Here is a 14490-nt window from a genome sequence, read left to right as displayed (position 1 = left end):
CTTGAGCTAGCTAGCTAGCTTGAGCTTGAGCTTGAGCTAGCTAGCTTGAGCTTGAGCTTGAGCTAGCTAGCTAGCTTGAGCTTGAGCTAGCTAGCTAGCTTGAGCTTGAGCTTGAGCTAGCTAGCTTGAGCTTGAGCTTGAGCTAGCTAGCTAGCTTGAGCTTGAGCTAGCTAGCTTGAGCTTGAGCTAGCTAGCTTGAGATTGAGCTAGCTAGCTAGCTTGTGCTTGAGCTAGCTAGCTAGCTTGAGCTTGAGCTTGAGCTAGCTGGCTTGAGCTTGAGCTAGCTAGCTTGAGCTTGAGCTAGCTAGCTTGAGCTTGAGCTAGCTAGCTAGCTTGAACTTGAGCTAGCTAGCTAGCTTGAGCTTGAGCTTGAGCTAGCTAGCTAGCTTGAGCTTGAGCTAGCTAGCTAGCTTGAGCTTGAGCTTGAGCTAGCTAGCTTGAGCTTGAGCTTGAGCTAGCTAGCTAGCTTGAGCTTGAGCTAGCTAGCTTGAGCTTGAGCTAGCTAGCTTGAGCTTGAGCTAGCTAGCTAGCTTGAGCTTGAGCTAGCTAGCTAGCTTGAACTTGAGCTAGCTAGCTAGCTTGAGCTTGAGCTAGCTAGCTAGCTTGAGCTAGCTAGCTAGCTTGAGCTTGAGCTTGAGCTTGAGCTAGCTAGCTTGAGCTTGAGCTAGCTAGCTAGCTTGAGCTTGAGCTAGCTAGCTAGCTTGAGCTTGAGCTAGCTAGCTAGCTTGAGCTTGAGCTTGAGCTAGCTAGCTTGAGCTTGAGCTTGAGCTAGCTAGCTAGCTTGAGCTTGAGCTAGCTAGCTTGAGCTTGAGCTAGCTAGCTTGAGCTTGAGCTAGCTAGCTAGCTTGAGCTTGAGCTAGCTAGCTAGCTTGAGCTTGAGCTAGCTGGCTTGAGCTTGAGCTAGATAGCTTGAGCTTGAGCTAGCTAGCTAGCTTGAGCTAGCTAGCTAGAGCTCGACCTATGAAAAGCTGCGCAAACACTTATTCTATAATAATTGCGAAAATTAAAAATTTCACAAGTGAAAAGCTGCATAAACAGTAATTCTATGTGTGGGGCATTATTAGGGGGAGGTGTCTTGTCAAAATATGGCTGGACTAAAGACCTCAACCCAGATAGGGTGGAAGGCCCTATGATCGGTCTGTTACTAATCGGTGACCGATAAAGACCTGACCAAGGCCTGTAGTAAGCTTGGTTAGGCATTACAGGAGATAACACTAAGACCGAGGGGTCTTAGAGAGCCCTCTAGCGGGGCGAATAGAGCTAGATCGAGCCTTGGGAAAGCTAGATCGAGCAGGACTGAAGCTAAAGGATAGACCGAGAGGTCTGTCTGGTCCTCCTAGAGAGGCCAAGAGAAAGTACGAGAAGCCAACTAAAGCTTGATCGGGCCTTCAGCAAGCACGACCGAGCTGTACCGGAGCTAACACTAAGACCGAGGGGTCTTAGAGAGCCCTCTAGCGGGGCGAATAGAGCTAGATCGAGCCTTGGGAAAGCTAGATCGAGCAGGACTGAAGCTAAACGATAGACCGAGAGGTCTGTCTGGTCCTCCTAGAGAGGCCAAGAGAAAAAACGAGAAGCTAACTAAAGCTTGATCGGGCCTTCAGCAAGCACGACCGAGCTGTACCGGAGCTAACACTAAGACCGAGGGGTCCTAGAGAGCCCTCTAGCGGGGCGAATAGAGCTTGATCAAGCCTTGGGCAAGCTAGATCGAGCAGGACTGAAGCTAAGCAAGAGACCGAGAGGTCTGTCTGGTCCTCCTAGAGAGGCCAAGAGAAAGTACGAGAAGCCAACTAAAGCTTGATCGGGCCTTCAGCAAGCACGACCGAGCTGTACCGGAGCTAACACTAAGACCGAGGGGTCTTAGAGAGCCCTCTAGCGGGGCGAATAGAGCTAGATCGAGCCTTGGGAAAGCTAGATCGAGCAGGACTGAAGCTAAACGATAGACCGAGAGGTCTGTCTGGTCCTCCTAGAGAGGCCAAGAGAAAGTACGAGAAGCTAACTAAAGCTTGATCGCGCCTTCAGCAAGCACGATTGAGCAAGACCGGAGCTAACACTAAGACCGAAGTGTCTTAGAGAGCCCTCTGGTGGGGCGAATAGAGCTAGATCGAGCCTTGGGAAAGCTAGATCGAGTAAGATTGAAGCTGAAAGAGTGTCAGAGGAGCAAATGAACCTCCAAAAAGTGAAAATCAAATTTTAGAAAAAACACAAGTTAAATACTGCATGGACAGTATTTCTATGTGTGGGGCATTATTAGGGGGAGGTGTCTTGTCAAAATATGGCTGGACTAAAGACCTCAACCCGGATAGGGTGGAAGGCCCCATGATCGGTCTGTTACTAATCGGTGACCGATAAAGACCTGACCAAGGCCTGTAGTAAGCTTGGTTAGGCATTACAGGAGTTAACACTAAGACCGAGGGGTCTTAGAGAGCCCTCTAGCGGGGCGAATAGAGCTAGATCGAGCCTTGGGAAAGCTAGATCGAGCAGGACTGAAGCTAAGCAAGAGACCGAAAGGTCTGTCTGGTCCTCCTAGAGAGGCCAAGAGAAAGTACGAGAAGCTAACTAAAGCTTGATCAGGCCTTCAGCAAGCACGACCGAGCTGTACCGGAGCTAACACTAAGACCGAGGGGTCTTAGAGAGCCCTCTAGCAGGGCGAATAGATCTAGATCGAGCCTTGGGAAAGCTAGATCGAGCAGGACTGAAGCTAAACGATAGACCGAGAGGTCTGTCTGGTCCTCCTAGAGAGGCCAAGAGAAAGTACGAGAAGCTAACTAAAGCTTGATCGGGCCTTCAGCAAGCACGACCGAGCTGTACCGGAGCTAACACTAAGACCGAGGGGTCTTAGAGAGCCCTCTAGCAGGGCGAATAGAGCTAGATCGAGCCTTGGGAAAGCTAGATCAAGCAGGACTGAAGCTAAACGATAGACCGAGAGGTCTGTCTGGTCCTCCTAGAGAGGCCAAGAGAAAGTACGAGAATCTAACTAAAGCTTGATCGGGCCTTCAGCAAGCACGACCGAGCTGTACCGGAGCTAACACTAAGACCGAGGGGTCTTAGAGAGCCCTCTAGCAGGGCGAATAGAGCTAGATCGAGCCTTGGGAAAGCTAGATCGAGCAGGACTGAAGCTAAACGATAGACCGAGAGGTCTGTCTGGTCCTCCTAGAGAGGCCAAGAGGAAGTACGAGAAGCTAACTAAAGCTTGATCGCGCCTTCAGCAAGCACGATTGAGCAAGACCGGAGCTAACACTAAGACCGAAGTGTCTTAGAGAGCCCTCTAGTGGGGCGAATAGAGCTAGATCGAGCCTTGGGAAAGCTAGATCGAGTAAGATTGAAGCTGAAAGAGTGTCAGAGGAGCAAATGAACCTCCAAAAAGTGAAAATCAAATTTTAGAAAAAAACACAAGTTAAATACTGCATGGACAGTAATTCTATGTGTGGGGCATTATTAGGGAGAGGTGTCTTGTCAAAATATGGCTGGACTAAAGACCTCAACCCGGATAGGGTGGAAGGCCCTATGATTGGTCTGTTACTAATCGGTGACCGATAAAGACCTGACCAAGGCCTGTAGTAAGCTTGGTTAGGCATTACAGAAGATAACACTAAGACCGAGGGGTCTTAGAGAGCCCTCTAGCGGGGCGAATAGAGCTTGATCAAGCCTTGGGCAAGCTAGATCGAGCAGGACTGAAGCTAAACGATAGACCGAGAGGTCTGTCTGGTCCTCCTAGAGAGGCCAAGAGAAAGTACGAGAATCTAACTAAAGCTGGGTCGGGCCTTCAGCAAGCACGACCGAGCAGTACCGGAGCTAACACTAAGACCGAGGGGTCTTAGAGAGCCCTCTAGTGGGGCGAATAGAGCTAGATCGAGCCTTGGGAAAGCTAGATCGAGCAGGACTGAAGCTAAACGATAAACCGAAAGGTCTGACGGGTCCTCATAAGAGGCATGGAGAAAGATCTGATACTAAAGTACCTCTCGGAAGTAATAAAATATGCCTGATGAAGCCGGGTATGATGTTTGTTGTTTGATGGCATTCATCGATTAGGTCTGGTGGATTCCCCATTACTCCGAGTGGTACTAGTAGAGGCTCCTACAGGGGTGAGCAAAGCGAGATCAAGCCTTAGGCAAGCTAGATCGAGCAGAACTGAAGCTGAAAAGCAAAATAAATGACAGGTCTGTCCAAATCAATAAACTTGAAATCCAGTGTGGTCACCACGGGTCACGAGGTGAATTCCTAGCGATTGTCTGCTGAACGTATAGGAAGGCCCGAAACGAACGATAATTTCATTGCACAGTGGAGATACTATACGTTCAGGAGTAGCATACATCGGGTTTGATCTATGATCATGTCTGGTCTCCGAGGATCCACCGGGTTACCAACTGGCACCGCTGTACTGGGTGTAAAACTGGGCCACCTGAAGTCCCGGGTGTAAAACTAGGTGCCTCTGTGCCAAAGTAGCGGCTTGCGTAGTGCATTATGCCTCCGGCTTGCGAAATGGTTATAAGCAATAACAACAGGACGCCGCGGGGTGTTCACTTAAAGGAGTAACGTTCTCTCAAGGGAGGGGATCTAAAAATCTTGATAAAACATTTATTCTATGCAAAATTTGTGCGCAAATTTTGCAAAGTAAAAAGCTGCACTGTAGCAAATTCTATGTGTGTAGCATTATTAGGGAAGTGTTGTTTGATGGCACCTCTCTACTTGATGCACCAAAGAACTACCTTGATGGCTCATGACCGCTGGTAATCTGTCGTCGCTAGTAGTTCGGAACTGAGAACAAATATGTTCGCAAATTACAACAATTATACAGCATATTGCTGAATAAAGCAGAACCGAATAATACTCAGTGACTTTACACCAAGACTGACTAATGTCTGGATTGTATCGTCCTACTCGAGTAAGGCGAAGAAAAGCTAGAAAGATACGCTTTTCACAAAGCAGGCTTAATGCATGCAAACCAAGGAGGAAGGAGTGATGCCCCTCCTTATAATAAGCAGAACCAAATAAAGAACAGACAGCATCATCTGTACAGTGACCAAGAAGAGGTGAAACTTCTGTATGTGAAAAGGCAATTTGAGCGAGATTTATTAGCAGACTAGTATTATGTTGTTTCTAGTAGGCGAAAGCCGAAACATCAACATGTGAAAATCTGATATTAAATCCTCAATCATTTTCCCTAGTATTATACAGCTATGAGTAACCTTAATTGGACACGGCAATTATTGCTGACCGGTGAAACTTTCGCATGGGAAAGACACACACACTTCTTGACAAAGCAATAAGTATTATGCTGTTTCTAGTACGCGAAAGCAGAAACATCAGCATGTGAAAGTTGTGAAGTTGAAGAATTTTTGTGTTGAGTACGATGTTGTTACTAGTAACCATGTCGACAGCTGAGAACTGTTCTCTAACCAATAGAAGGTGAAACTTCTGTATGTGAAAAGGCAATTTGAGCGAGATTTCTTAGCAGACTAGTATTATGTTGTTTCTAGTAGGCGAAAGCCGAAACATCAACATGTGAAAATCTGATATTAAATCCTCAATCATTTTCCCTAGTATTATACAGCTACTAGTAGCCGTAATTGGTCAGGGAAACATTGTTGACCGGTGAAACTTCACATGGGAAAGACACACAAATTACTTGACAAAACAATAAGTATTATGCTGTTTCTAGTATGCGAAAGCAGAAACATCAGCATGTGAAAGTTGTGAAGTTGAAAAGTTTTTGTGTTGAGTACGGTGTTGTTACTAGTAACCATGTCGACAGCTGGAAAGCTGTTCTCTAACCAATAAAAGGTAAAACTTCTGTATCTGAAGAGGCGGCGTGATTGAGATTTTTAACAGACTAGTATTATGTTGTTTCTAGTAGGCGAGAGCCGAAACATCGACATGTGAACATCTGGTTTTTAAATCATGAGTCAATTCTCCCTAGTATGATACAGTTGTTAGCCGGTATTGGTAACAGTAGAACAGAGATTTGGAGGGCAAAACCTGCTCATGGGAAATGCTCACAGAGCGCTATCTACCAGTACACATAGTATTATGCTGTTTCTAGTACGCGCGAGCCGAAACATCAGCATGTGAAATGTGTAATCGTGGGTAACTCTAAGTGTGTAGAGTACTGTGTAGTAACTAGTAGCCATGCCAAAGCATGCATTGAAACTCTTCGTGATTTAAAAAGCTCAAAGCAAGATTGACGAGGCCGCAAGGCTATGTCTTTCTAAATTCGAACAAATCGAAAGATTGTTCAAAGTACAATTAAACTGATTGATCCTGTCAGTTGCCATATGCTTGTCTGAAAGACTAAGCCATGCATGTGCAAGCGAAGCTTGAAAAAGTGGAACCGCGAATGGCTCATTAAATCAGTTACTATCTATTAGTTGATTTGCAAGCTAAATGAATAACTGCGGTAACCCTGCAGCTAATGCATGCTGATTGTCCGACACTGTCGGAGACTTTTACAAGACTACACCGGGTGATTTGCTAAGTACAGACACATCCCGTGATGAGTCCTAGTAACTGAAAGATCCCAGATAGCTTCGGCTTGGGGACGGAACTTCCGAATTTCTGACCTATCAACCTATGATGGTAGTGTAACGGACTACCATGGTTGTGACGGGTAACGGGGAATCAGGGTTCGATTCCGGAGAGGGAGCCTTAGAAACGGCTACCACATCCAAGGAAGGCAGCAGGCACGCAAATTACCCACTCTCCGCACGAGGAGGTAGTGACTAGAAATAATGATATGAACCTTTATGGTTTGTAATCAGAATGGAATGGACTTAAAAGCTCCATTGATGAACGAGTAGAGGGCAAGTCTGGTGCCAGCAGCCGCGGTAATACCAGCCTCTACAAGCGTATGCAATAGTTGCTGCGTTTAAAAAGCTCATAGTTGGATCTGTTTGAGTAGAACGGCAACATGGTCTTCAGTTAAATCTGTTGACTCGTTCCGCTCATCCTTCGCATCGAAGAAATAGTTTGCACTTAAATGTGACGAACTGTGGAAACGGTGTTTTCACCCTGAGAAAATTAGAGTGTTCAAAGCATCCTTTGGGATCGAATAATAAAGCATGGAATAATGGAGAATGACCCGCTACTCGATTGATGCCGGTTGGCTGAGTGCGGTAATGATTGAAAGGAACAGACGGGGGCATTTGTATTGCTACGTTAGAGGTGAAATTCTTGGATCGTGGCAAGACAAACTACTGCGAAAGCATTTGCCAAGAATGTTTTCATTAATCAAGAACGAAAGTCAGAGTATTGAAGAGGATTAGATACCCTCGTAATTCTGACCATAAACTATACCAACCTACAATTTGTCAAAGTCGATCTTGACTTGGCAAGAGATTAACCGGGAAACCAAAGTTTATTGGTTCCGGGGGAAGTATGGTTGCAAAATCGAAACTTAAAGGAATTGACGGAAGGGCACCACCAGGAGTGGAGCCTGCGGCTTAATTTGACTCAACACGGGAAAACTCACCCGGTCCAGACATCTTAAGGATTGACAGATTGAATATCTTTCATGATTATATGGGCGGTGGTGCATGGCCGTTCTTAGTTAGTGGAGTGATCTGTCTGGTTAATTCCGATAACGAACGAGATCTTCTCCATCTAAATAATGAAATTCACTATATGTGAATTCAAACACTTCTTAGAGGAACTATGCGGAATTAAATACCGCAGATGAAGTGAGGCTATAACAGGTCTGTGATGCCCTTAGATGTTCTGGACTGCACGCGCGCTACACTGTGTACTTTTAGATTGAGTACTCAGCCCTTGGTCCGAAATGGACTGGGCAATCAGAGAAAAGTACAGCGCTTCAAGGGGATCGTCTGTTGTAACTTGCAGACGTGAACCAGGAATTCCTGGTACTTATGAGTCAACAACTCATAGGGATTACGTCCCTGCCCTTTGTACACACCGCCCGTCGCTACTACTGATTGGATAGTTAAGCAAGAATTGCAAATTCCTACTGTTGGGACTTCGGTCTCCGGCAACGGGATGAAGCGGATCGAGCTTAATTGTCTAGAGGAAGTAAAAGTCGTAACAAGGTTTCCGTAGGGGAACCTGCGGAAGGATCAGTGATTGATTCCTTCGGGCATGGCTGCTGGTAGAGGCCATGTCTGTAGTGCGCATGACGCTCTGTCGCTAGAGATTGCTTGGCAACCAATCTCGAATTATGTATCGAGCTCAAAAACTACTTGTGTGGATACATAGTTCAGCAGTCATGGCAAGGGACTGCTTAAAGGGAGACTAGTTAGCAAAAGCAGCCTAGCAGAACTGCAGCTATCTAGATCTCAGAAGCTGGGTTATAGAAGCCCAGCTATAGACTTGTGAATGAGAAAGGCCTAAAAAGGTCCACAAGTCGCGTGGTTAGAACCGACACGCAAAAATCCCAGCGAGTGACAGAGCGTTGCGCTGTTCAGTGGGAAAGAGTTGAGCTACTCGGGGCGCCCACTGAACTTGCTCCGAGCCAAAGGCTCGAAAAAACACAGCTTAGCCTCAGATCCTTTACATAGAAGGCTAGCTAAAATAAACTTACCTTGGACGAGGGTAAAGTTTAGTCAGTTCTTAGGGGAGAGTAATCCACAGCTTCTCGCCCTCTGAACATTCTCCCAGATATGTAGGTCTGGGAGAGTCTCCTCCTGTTCTTCGGAATCTGGAGGTAGACAAAGACAGTACGATACGATCTTGCATCGGGATGACTAACCGATAATGATCATAATCTGACAATTTTTCCGGCTTGAGGCACCGGAGTCAGATTAAAGACACATACTGAACTAAAGGCGTATGTGCAAAGCTTGTCGGAGTGTAGAGAGTCAAGCTGAGTTGACTCGTCACGTGGTGATGACAACAGCCATGTGCAAAACACTCACAACTTTATCGTCTATGTGGAAAAGGTTGCTAACAGCGCTCTCTATGAGAGGCCCTCGCATATAACTATACGAGGAAAAGGCGATAGAGTTGTTTGAATGTGGGGCAGGTTCATCGACAAGCTAAGTTGATCACATTCTTGTTGTGGCATCCTACTAGAATTGGTCACGGTCTGCACCAACTCTCCCCAAGTTGGCCAGACTTAAAACTAGAAATAAGGTTTGCAGCTATGTGAACCTAGAAACTGTAAAGGAGTTGAAAGAACTTAAAGGAATTGAAAGAGGCCTTGAGGTATATCCTCTTGGTAAAGACCCACAAAAGCTCACAAAAGTGGCTTCGAAGGGCAAAACTGGTTCATCCAAAACAATTGGAGAGCTTAAAGCAGAACCAATTCGAATGAAACACTATTGGTGAAACTTCATCATGAGAACGTCACAAGCTGATCACGCTCTATGATATGACTAGTATTATGTTGCTTCTAGTAGGCTAAGCGCAAGCCGAAACATCAACATGTGAAAGTCGTAGAATTTTGCAATCAAACTGTGGCTAGTACTGTGATGTTACTAGTAACCTTTTCTTACGTCATATGGCCAAGAGAGCATTTGAAGGCGAAACTTCTGCATGGGAAAGCTGCATCATGATCAAAATTTTATATCGAGTATTATGTTGACGTTAGTAGGCCTTGGCCGAAAACGCAGCATGTGAAAGGTATAGATAAAAGTTATTGTTGCAGTCAGTACTGTGTAGTTACTAGTAGCTGGATTTAAGCTCAAAATGAGACACTGTTGGTGAAACTTCATCATGAGAATGTCACAAGCTGATCAAGCTCTATGATATGACTAGTATTATGTTGCTTCTAGTAGGCTAAGCGCAAGCCGAAACATCAACATGTGAAAGTCGTAGAATTTTGCGATCAAATTGTGGCTAGTACTGTGATGTTACTAGTAACCTTGTGTTACGTCATATGGCCAAGAGAGCATTTGAAGGCGAAACTTCTGCATGGGGAAGCTGCATCATGAACAAAAGTTTATATCGAGTATTATGTTGACATTAGTAGGCCCTGGCCGAAAGCGCAGCATGTGAAAGGTATAGATAAAAGTTATCGTTGCAGTCAGTACTGTGTAGTTACTAGTAGCTGGATTTAAGCTCGAAATGAGACACTGTTGGTGAAACTTCATCATGAGAACGTCACAAGCTGATCACGCTCCATGATATGACTAGTATTATGTTGCTTCTAGTAGGCTAAGCGCAAGCCGAAACATCAACATGTGAAAGTCGTAGAATTTTGCGATCAAATTGTGGCTAGTACTGTGATGTTACTAGTAACCTTGTGTTACGTCATATGGCCAAGAGAGCATTTGAAGGCGAAACTTCTGCATGGGGAAGCTGCATCATGAACAAAAGTTTATATCGAGTATTATGTTGACGTTAGTAGGCCCTGGCCGAAAGCGCAGCATGTGAAAGGTATAGATAAAAGTTAGCGTTGCAGTCAGTACTGTGTAGTTACTAGTAGCTGGATTTAAGCTCGAAATGAGACACTGTTGGTGAAACTTCATCATGAGAACGTCACAAGCTGATCACGCTCTATGATATGACTAGTATTATGTTGCTTCTAGTAGGCTAAGCGCAAGCCGAAACATCAACATGTGAAAGTCGTAGAATTTTGCAATCAAACTGTGGCTAGTACTGTGATGTTACTAGTAACCTTTTCTTACGTCATATGGCCAAGAGAGCATTTGAAGGCGAAACTTCTGCATGGGGAAGCTGCATCATGAACAAAAGTTTATATCGAGTATTATGTTGACGTTAGTAGGCCCTGGCCGAAAGCGCAGCATGTGAAAGGTATAGATAAAAGTTATCGTTGCAGTCAGTACTGTGTAGTTACTAGTAGCTGGATTTAAGCTCGAAGTGAGACACTGTTGGTGAAACTTCATCATGAGAACGTCACAAGCTGATCACGCTCTATGATATGACTAGTATTATGTTGCTTATAGTAGGCTAAGCGCAAGCCGAAACATCAACATGTGAAAGTCGTAGAATTTTGCGATCAAACTGTGGCTAGTACTTTGATGATGCTTGTAGCCAACCGAATTGGTTGAAAAGCCCAATAAGTAAGCTAACTTGGGAGAGCTTGTTGGAAACCAAATGCTACTAGATTGGTCCAAATACATCCTTCAACAGGGGATCACTTGGCTCGCTTTACGAAGAGGAGCACAGCTATATGTGTTAATTCGGTATGAATCGCAAGATTTGTTTACCGACCTCTCTAACGCAAAAGGCGGTCTCGGCTTCGGCTGTTGACTGCGTCCGATTCAGGGTTATATAACTCTCGATTGAACACATTGATGTTCTATTGTTGGTGCTTCCAATAAAATTGGAACACTTAAAGCAGAACCGATTCAAATAATAGCATTCTGATCAATGATTGCATTCCTTGATCAAGAACTGCTGGAGCCATTGTGATGGCGAATTTTCTTCATAAGAAAATTGCAAAGAGACGGAACTTAATGAGACTAGTATTATGTTGTTTCTAGTAAGCGGAAGCTGAAACAGCAACATGTGAAAATCAAGTTTTGTTCAATGATCTCGAGGCGATAAGTACTATGAAGCAACTAGTAGCCTAAGCATGACTCAGATTTGAGACAGTCAAAAAGACTGGCGAAACTTCTTCACATGAAAGTTACATAGAGAACTACAAATGTATACAGCGAGTATTATGTTGTTTCTAGTAGGCGAAAGCTGAAACATCAACATGTGAAAGTTGTCTGCAAACTGTAGAACGATATGTGATTAGTACTGTGCTGTTACTAGTAGCCAGTCTGACTGTAGAAGCCAAGACAAAGGGAAACTAATGCATCTGAAAAGGACAAGTTATGGAAAGGTATGCACGATAAGTATTATGTTGTTTCTAGTAAGCGGCAGCTGAAACATCAACATGTGAACGTCGTTGTGTACAGTAACCTAGAACTATATAGTCCTTAGTAACGTGCATTTACTAGTACCTGTAATTGGTATTCAGACTCAGGCAGTTTGGAATAGTTTGGCAAAGATGCACCAGAGAAAACTGGGATTTGATACAGAAATTGTTGAATACAAGTATTATGCTGCTTCTAGTAGGTTGAATCCGAAACATCAGCATGTGAAAATTGAAAACATTTCTGGTTCGAATTGTCACAAGTATTTGGTGATCTGAGTAGCCAAACTCACTACAACGCCAATTGAAGGCAAAAATTCTCAACGGGAAAAGCTATTCTCATTGAATGAGCTAACAAGACGAGTATTATGTTGCTTCTAGTAGGCGAAAGCCAAAACATCAACATGTGAAAGTCTTGCTGAACAAATTTAATGTTGTTGAGCTCAGTACCGTGTGAATTAGTAGCCATAATTGGCGAGCGAAAATTGAACTGGCGAAACTTCGTCTTTGGAAAATTGCAGATGCCGAGCACTTATTTTGCAACGAGTATTATGTTGACTGTAGTAAGCGAAAGCCGAAACAGCAACATGTGAAAGCTGTTGAAATTTGTGGTCATTTTGCAATAAGTACAAGGAGTGTAACTAGTAGCCAGGTCAAAATTTGGGATAAGAATGAGCAAAAATTCTGCATGAGAACAGTTGAAATTATGAAACTAAATTACAAAGACTAGTATTATGTTGTTTCGAGTACGCGAAAGCGGAAACATCAACATGTGAACGTTTGTAACGAAGTTTCGTTAATTTTCAGCCTAGTACTGAGCAAGAACGAGTAGCCTCATCTCCAATCCCACGCAAAATGTAGTGAAATATGTGAGTGAACCTTATTCACGGTGAGGGTTTCCCGAGGTCTGTATTGCAGCGAGTATTATGTTGCTTCTAGTAAGCGAAAGCTGAAACAACAACATTTGAAAGTTGGAATTAATGACTGAATGGAAACTTCGACCTGTGTTTGATAGTAGTAGCGAACAAAACTGCTGAATCGGTTTCTGTCTCATATTGGTCAGTGAACCAATTAAGAGACAATCAACTACATAACCTGAATTGGGCGAGAGAACCCCCTTAACTTAAGCATATCAGTAAGGGGAGGAAAAGAAATCAACTGAGAATCCCTTAGTAATGGCGAATGAACAGGGAAAAGCTCATCGGGAAGAGAAATGGCAACATTTCTCGGTGTCCGGTATGGTTTGATGCTAGACTGGTGAATTTGTCCTGATGTCTACTGGAAAGTAGCATCAAAGAAGGTGAAAATCCTGTAAAGGTCATTTTCGATACCAGTCATAATGGCTCATTCCTATGAGTAGAGTTGTTTGAAAGTGCAACTCGAAGCTGGAGATATGTCTCTCCAAAAGCTAATTATAAAGCGAGACCGATAGTAAACAAGTACCGTGAGGGAAAGTTGAAAAGCACTCTGAAGAGAGAGTGAAAAGTACGTGAAACTGTTGAAGGGGAACTGGAGTGAGCGTTACCATACTCAATGCCTTGATATTATATTCTCGGCTACCGAGTAGTGTAGTTGTCGTCTTTTGGCAAATCTTGTTAATGAATCGAGCAGAAGTTTTCCTCGGAATTCTTCTTGTTGATTCTAAACAAAATGAGATAAATTGATCTTGATTGCCTGTCTGACCTCAACTTCCTATTCAATGCTCTCTACAGCCCGTCTTGAAACACGGACCAAGGAGTGTGAGTTGCTTGCAAGTGTTGTCGCTCATTGAAAGCGCACACGCGAAATGAAAGTGAACAGTGTAATTTTTATGAATTGCACTACTTTGTGTGGTGAGGGCGCCGATTCGGTGTCCCGCAACCACGGACGGTTTTGCTCTTATTGCATGACTGATCCAGAGCAAGTAGCACACGACCCGAAAGATGGTGATCTATGCTTGGGCAGGGCGAAGCCACGGGAAACCATGGTGGAAGCCCGAAGCGGTTCTGACGTGCAAATCGATCGTCTGACCTGAGCATAGGGGCGAAAGACTAATCGAACCATCTAGTAGCTGGTTTCCTCCGAAGTTTCCCTCAGGATAGCAAAAGCTTGAGCAAGATTGAAAAATCTTCGCAAAGCAATTTCATCGGTTAAAGCGAATGATTAGAGGAATGGGGAAAAATTTTTCCTTCACCTATTCTCAAACTATAAATCGGTGAGATGTCCTTGTGACTTAATTGCACTTGGACTATGAATGCAAGCTTTTTGTGGGCCGCTTTTGGTAAGCAGAACCGGCGATGTGGGATGAACCAAAAGTTGGGTTAAGGCGCCTAACTACTTGCTCATGAGTCACCACAAAAGGTGTTGATTGATACTGACAGCAGGACGGTGGTCATGGAAGTTGAAATCCGCTAAGGAGTGTGTAACAACTCACCTGCCGAATCAATCAGCCCTGAAAATGGATGGCACTAGAGCTCGTGGCCTATACCCAAACATGAATATCAATATCTAACGCAAGTTAGATTAGAGAAAAAGAGCCTCACCAGCTCAAAAATGATATTCATGTGTAGGAGGACACATTGATTGCGCTAAAGTATGCACGCAAGTGTATGCGCGAAGCGATCAATGGAGCAGATCTTGGTGGAAGTAGCAAGTACTCAAATGAGAACTTTGAGGACTGAAGCGGGAAAGGCTTTCATGTGAACAGCGTTTGCACATGAGTTAGTCGATTCTAAAAG

The 14490-nt window shown here is 44.3% G+C and overlaps 1 non-coding gene and 1 pseudogene across 1 annotated transcript in view; both read left to right on the top strand.

The window, feature by feature from the left end:
- Nucleotides 1-11028: 11028 nt before the first annotated feature.
- On the top strand, nucleotides 11029-11180 carry LOC142356697 (5.8S ribosomal RNA; annotated as a pseudogene).
- A 1683-nt stretch (nucleotides 11181-12863) lies between these two features.
- Nucleotides 12864-14490, top strand: part of LOC142356698 (large subunit ribosomal RNA) — a 3522-nt gene continuing 1895 nt past the window's right edge. Inside the window, exon 1 of the ribosomal RNA XR_012761472.1 lies at nucleotides 12864-14490. This exon is cut by the window's right edge and continues 1895 nt beyond it. This is a non-coding gene — a ribosomal RNA (large subunit ribosomal RNA).

Source organism: Convolutriloba macropyga, unplaced genomic scaffold, assembly GCF_964194025.1.
Source record: "Convolutriloba macropyga unplaced genomic scaffold, txConMacr16.3 SCAFFOLD_4379, whole genome shotgun sequence".
NCBI classification, from domain to species: domain Eukaryota; kingdom Metazoa; phylum Xenacoelomorpha; order Acoela; family Convolutidae; genus Convolutriloba; species Convolutriloba macropyga.
The sequence above is the reverse complement of the archived record's forward strand: the minus strand, read 5'-3'. Positions and strand labels throughout refer to the sequence as shown.